The 5,965-nt window shown below is 42.0% G+C and overlaps 1 pseudogene; it reads left to right on the top strand.

Annotated features, from left to right (window-relative positions):
* The first annotated feature begins 4,985 nt into the window (after positions 1-4,985).
* Positions 4,986-5,965, top strand: part of LOC110302375 — a 4,973-nt pseudogene continuing 3,993 nt past the window's right edge.

The raw sequence follows: 5,965 nt of genomic DNA, 5'->3' as shown, positions 1-5,965 counted from the left end.
TTCCTGGGTTCCTGTTCAAATGCAGTGAGAGATGGAGTTAGCCATCTGTTTTATACTAGAGATCTTTGATTTTGAAGGAAAATAATGTTGGAAAGAGAGGTAAATTGAGTTCTAAATGCACACACACACACACACACCAGTGTTTTTAATATGGAATGGGGGGGGGGAGTGATAGGAAGTGCAATTCCAAGACCCCGTGCTTTTATCTCTAAATAGATGTTCAAAACCCTTACCAGCTGAGGGCCGGGAAGGGCTAGGCTCTGCCCTTTAGGAAGGAACTCCTTTGACCTTCATTTGTTTTCGCTTTGCTCTCATTTATTCCTCAACAGCCAGAAAGGAACCTCAGGCCACAGGTGTGTGGAGCACGTGCTCCTAATCTACCCTGCTGAATTTCAAAATCTGTTTGACAAAACCATTAAAGTGGTCTTTCTGTCTAGTTCTGTTAACTAAACAGTTCACGGTCCTTCTTAGAGCTCCATTTTTCAGTTGACTAAATTAGATAGAGATGGCAAAGTCAAAGGCAGCGAGTGCAAAGCTCATAACTGGTCCCCGTGTAATAGCTTCTGCTGTGTATAGAATAGACTCATATGCTAAGGGATAAGCTGAAATGCGTAAATCAATTGGGTGGACTTCTCCCTCAAGTGTTAATCATAGCAATGAAAAAAACACGGAACTCTAATACGACAGAGCAACCAACGCAGCTCCTTCATGTAGTTTATTTCACTTAATTTAGGCATATGAATAAGCACTTGTTTAAATATTACTATTGGCATCTCTGTAAGACAGAACACATATGAACAATGTAGCAAAGAAAAGAAAATATCTATAATAGAGGAAGCCCCGCTCACAGAACAAAAGCCACGCCCTAAAGTGCACAAGCCACGCCCACCAAGAGCACAAGCCACGCTTTATCTTTCTACTCCCGGGATAATTGCACAGAAATGGAGATTTATTGGACATGGTTTCAATCTCAAACATCCACTAGGCATGTCAAGAGCAAACTGATAAATGTGAGCCACGCTTGCTTAGAGTCCTGGCACACTACTGAGCAGAACTGTATTTGTGCCCCATTGTTTCCAAGTAACCATTTCCTAGACACATTTAAACTTCAGTGTTCACAGAAACTGTGTGTTCCCTATTCACTCAAATAACGCATTTTTCTCATTGTTCTATTTTGATTTCCATGTTAGATCAGGACAGTATTTATGGTCTAAGAAAATTAGGGTGAATAAAAGGTCAGCCTACAGTTAAATGTGGTGGTGGAAAATATTATGGCAGGTACAGTTCGTGGAGTGTGTTGCAATCGCTCCTTAAAACTCTGGAAAACTAATGCTGAAAAGACTTTATAGAAATTAAGGCACTTATTAGCAAGGCCTGTTGACAGAGACAACTGGGTGGAAATAAACCATTCCCCTAAAATACCATGGGTTCTCCTCCTGCTGCAGTCGCCTGCCATCTAGTGGATGTATTACAGTCTAGCCAGGTGTTGCTTTATTTAAAATCAACCGTACAGGTTGAATAATCCAGTGTTGCCTTTGAATAAGAACAGAGGTGTGTGTTCTAGTTGGCATACCCCCAGAATGAAGCCCATCTTGTTTACAAGGAGTCCTGAACAGTCTGTTCTCACTTGCTTCTTTCTCTGTTACTGTGACAAAACACTGACCAAAATCAACATCGAAGGAGGAATGATTTGTTTCATCTTATAGCTACCATGTCAGAACCCATCACTGAGGAAAGTCACGGAAGGAGCTCAAGGCAGAAGCCTAGCAGCAGGAACTAATGCAGAGACCGCAGAGGGACACTGTTTTCAGACTTGCTTCCTAGGCAGCCACCTGAGGTATACAACCCAGGACTATCTGGCCAGGGTGGTACCACCCACGGTGAATGAGGCTGACACACATGCCCATAGACCAATCTGCTGGAGGCAATTCCTCAAATGAGATTTCCTCTTCCCAAGTGTCTCTCCTTTGTCACATCTACAAAACTAACCAGCCCATTCCTTACAGAGACTTTGGAAAAACATATCGTTTTTGTACTTAAATTCACTCAAAACCAAGTCTCATTTTAAATGTGAGTCTAAGTAAGTAAAAGAGAATCATTTTAAATCATTCTGTTTATGTTTCTCCTGTACCAATTCAATATTTTTTTTTTGAGACAGGGTTTCTCTGTGTAGCCCTGGCTGTCCTGGAACTCACTCTGTAGACCAGGCTGGCCTCAAACTCAGAAATCCGCCTGCCTATGCCTCCCAAGTGCTGGGATTAAAGGCATGCGCCACCACTGCCAGGCTCAATAAATTTTTACATATCACACTCTAATTGGAATATTTATGGACCCCCAAAATCATTGAATAAACAATTACCTATTAACCAACTTTCAAGACAGATGTTAAAGGAATACAAAATGTAAAAGACACACCCTTAGATTTTTATAATGTAGTCAGAAAGGAAAAAATCCAAATGAAGAGGTAGCTCCCTGTGTGGTCCAAAGGAAAGGTCTCTGCCTGGGGAATTGTCAGTGTTTGCAAGTGACACTTGGGCTGTGTTTGACAATAACCCCCAGCCCTAAAAACAATGAACAGGTATTTTCCAGGCAGAATAATTAATATCTCAATATGAAAGTGAGAGAGAGAGTAATGTAGGATGAGAAGACTCACAAGAGTGGCACCCCAAGTAAGCTTGGACCATGGAGTAGGCTAACGGGGGGGGGGGAGGGTGTCAGCTGAACAGGATCTGCAACACCAAGAAGGTCTTCGTGAAAGTGTTCATTACATTGTCAATACCATCTCAGCACACATGCTCACCTTGTTTGCCCCGTGTTAAGCAACCATTGGCAGACTGCGCATGGAAACAAATGCTGCTTGTAACTGAATTCCAAGAGCACTCCTGTAAGCTTTGTTCAAGAGTGAGCTGAGTTAATGAGTCCCACTCTTCCCAGCAGGTAGTCCACGTGCTGAAGGGCAGGACCAAGCAGCTCTTTGGAGACTTAGTCTTCCCTCTAGGGAACCAGTGTATACACACACACACACACACACACACACACACACACACATCAAAGGCTCAACACTAGTCCCTTATTTTCTACAAGCAGCTTTTTGTTACCTTAAAAATTGAACAATTTTTTATCTCACCTTAGCAAGAATTTTAATGTACTTTAAAACAATTCTTCCAACAGTCATTTTTTTCTGTTTCTATCTGCCTGTCCACTGTCTTTCAGGCACAACTTTGATAATAATTAATAATTAAAATCACCATCTGTTTTATATATAATATAGTGTGTGCATGTGCGTGTGTGTGCTGTTTGTTTGTTTGTTTCAGGTAATCTTAAAGCCCTAAAAGACCCTTGTTATTTCATAGTTACAGTCAAAAAAGCTGCTGTTGAGAGCAAGTGTACAATTGCCTTATATACAAAGTAGCAATAAGAATGACTTTAGATCATTCTTATTTCAAATCTTGTACAGTACATACCCTGTGGCTTGTTTTCTTTGGACTCTACTGTCTTCTACTGATATTTGCCTCTGACTGAAATATTGGATATCAAAGTTGGAAAGTGACAATCTGTCCCCAAGTCACATCCAGCCATCCATAAGCCAATTAAAAGCAGAAAGGGGCAAATTTGTACAATGCAGCCACATTAGGAAGAGTGACAAAGAGATCCAGTAAATCCCTCAAGTCTGGCTTTGGTCTTCAGGGTCCTGAGATAAGATCAAATGTTAAATTTGCTAAGGGGCCAAGGATTGCACAACACAGCAGTCCTGGTCAAAATGTGGTCCTGCCCACCATTAACTCATTACTGTCTGGGCTTCAGTCTTATCCCGTAAGGTAATCTGACAAGTGGTTAGAGCTATGTAAAATCTCTTTCTGGGAAACAAGTTCTCTCTCTGACTGGAGCCTTTTCCTTTCTCCCAGCAGGAGATTCCTGGGGAAATCCCACTTCCTTGGGGTAAATTGTCTCAATAGCCTTATGATCAGATTGAGAGACGCATTGTCTCTTTAGAATATCTTCATCTGCCAAGTCGATTACAGTAGTGTCTGTGTATGTTCCTCATGACTCAGAACCTTGATTTAATCAATGAATTAGATATGGAAAAAAAGACCTTTTTGGTCAAGGAATGCAACTTCCTGCCAAGAACAGAACTTTGGTCTATAAAGCTTTCTTTGCTCCCGACGCATTTCTAATAGGTATCACATTTTCCTGTTTTAGACCCTCTGTGAAGCCATTCCCACCAATATTAACGATTGCCACGTAACTCTATAAAATGTTGCCGTCTCCCTCGGCTATATTTTCTTTCCCTCTAACTTCTCTGCTTAGCAAACGCTATTTGCCTTTGAGGGAATCATCCCTCACAGCTAAGCTCCATTCAACCACAGAGGAGGCACAAGATTCACAAAGATATTTTGCCACTAGTGAAAAATCATGGCAAGCATTCAAACCTGATGAAGCCATTGGAGGGCCTGCCTGGTACTCACATTTCCTGGAAAAGGTCTGGGTGGGTCCAGTTCTTACTGGATAGAGTTCTAGCTGGGCTTCTGAAGCAATATACATCAGTGAAAGACTCCTAGAGAACAAAAGTTGTAGCTCTTATTAAGGGTCTCCTAAGCATTAAAGAAACTATATCCTTGGACCACAGTCATGCAGATGTCAGTGAGAACTAATTTTTACATGGTCTCAACCAAACTCTACGTAACTGGAAGGCATCAAAACTCAAGGCTCTTGTGTGGAACAAAACCAAAGTCAGTGTCCACCACCAAGGTATCCCAGTTAAGCACAAAGGTATTAAATATGTAGAAGAACTTATTCCAACTCATAGTAAAAACTAGCCTTTAGACACTCTGATTCCAAATCTAATAAATGAAATATGGGGTAAAATCTTTACTGTAACATTTAAGACCTTCCCAGTAGTGCTCAACACATACTTTCACTAAACTTCAAAGAGATTGGGGTACAGTTAAGTAGTCGTGTTCTGTATGGAAGCAGTAGAGGAGACCATGCCAAGCCAGATCCAGAAGAAGGGCCGTGACTGCCAGTGCTCCATCAGAGTGAGGTAGAGCTTGCAGCCAAGGGCCTTCTGTACTGGAGATCCATTTTGCAACTGACATAAGTTTAAAGATTTTCCTAAAATGTAATCAGAGAAAGATGCAAGGATGATGGTGAAGAACATACAACGCATGCAGAAAACCCCTAAGAATCTGAAAAGGCCCAGCTTACAGTGGCTACGAACACAGTTTCACAGCCTTGAGTTCAAGTCCTGTCTCTGAAAACCAATATCTGGGTTATTAACAGGAGTCTAGGTGAGAGGTTATATGCAAAGAACACTTCTGATATGGTTTAACCTCTTTGTCTCAAACCACTTCCCCATCACCCTTTCTGTCACCAGATTGCACCGCTGGCTTAAGCAGTACGTGTGGAAATTTTAAGTTCGCAGCATCTTTATCACATAAACCAAGTTCAAGCCAGCTGCCCTAACTACCTTCCCAGCTAACCCACACTCATCACTCACTAAGCCAATCAGAACTTCCCTGGCCGTGAGTAACTTGTACATTCTCCTCGGAGTCAACACGGTGACAGAATGGAAGAAAACTAAGACTCGGGAATCCCTGATGCAAACTCCAGCTCTCCAACTCACTGCAGAACTGCAAGCATGGCACTCTACTCCTTGAGGTCTCATTTCCTCCTAAAATAAAGGCAGTGCCTCTGACAGTCTCTCAGAACCTTCAGCGCTAATATCTTTCCAAATTTTCCCAGGCCACTATCATGCTAAAGCCTACTGTACTGGTGCAATACTTAGCTTATCAATGAAAAAAAAATTACTCAGCAAAGCCAATTAACTCAGTCAGCATCATACATTATAACTTTAAAAAATTATTTTGCCGGGCGTGGTGGCGCACGCCTTTAATCCCAGCACTTGGGAGGCAGAGGCAGGCGGATTTCTGAGTTCGAGGCCAGCCTGGTCTACAAGGTGAGTGCC

Source organism: Mus caroli, chromosome 9 (assembly GCF_900094665.2).
Source record: "Mus caroli chromosome 9, CAROLI_EIJ_v1.1, whole genome shotgun sequence".
In the NCBI taxonomy this organism is placed as follows: Eukaryota; Metazoa; Chordata; class Mammalia; order Rodentia; family Muridae; genus Mus; species Mus caroli.
The sequence above is the reverse complement of the archived record's forward strand: the minus strand, read 5'-3'. Positions and strand labels throughout refer to the sequence as shown.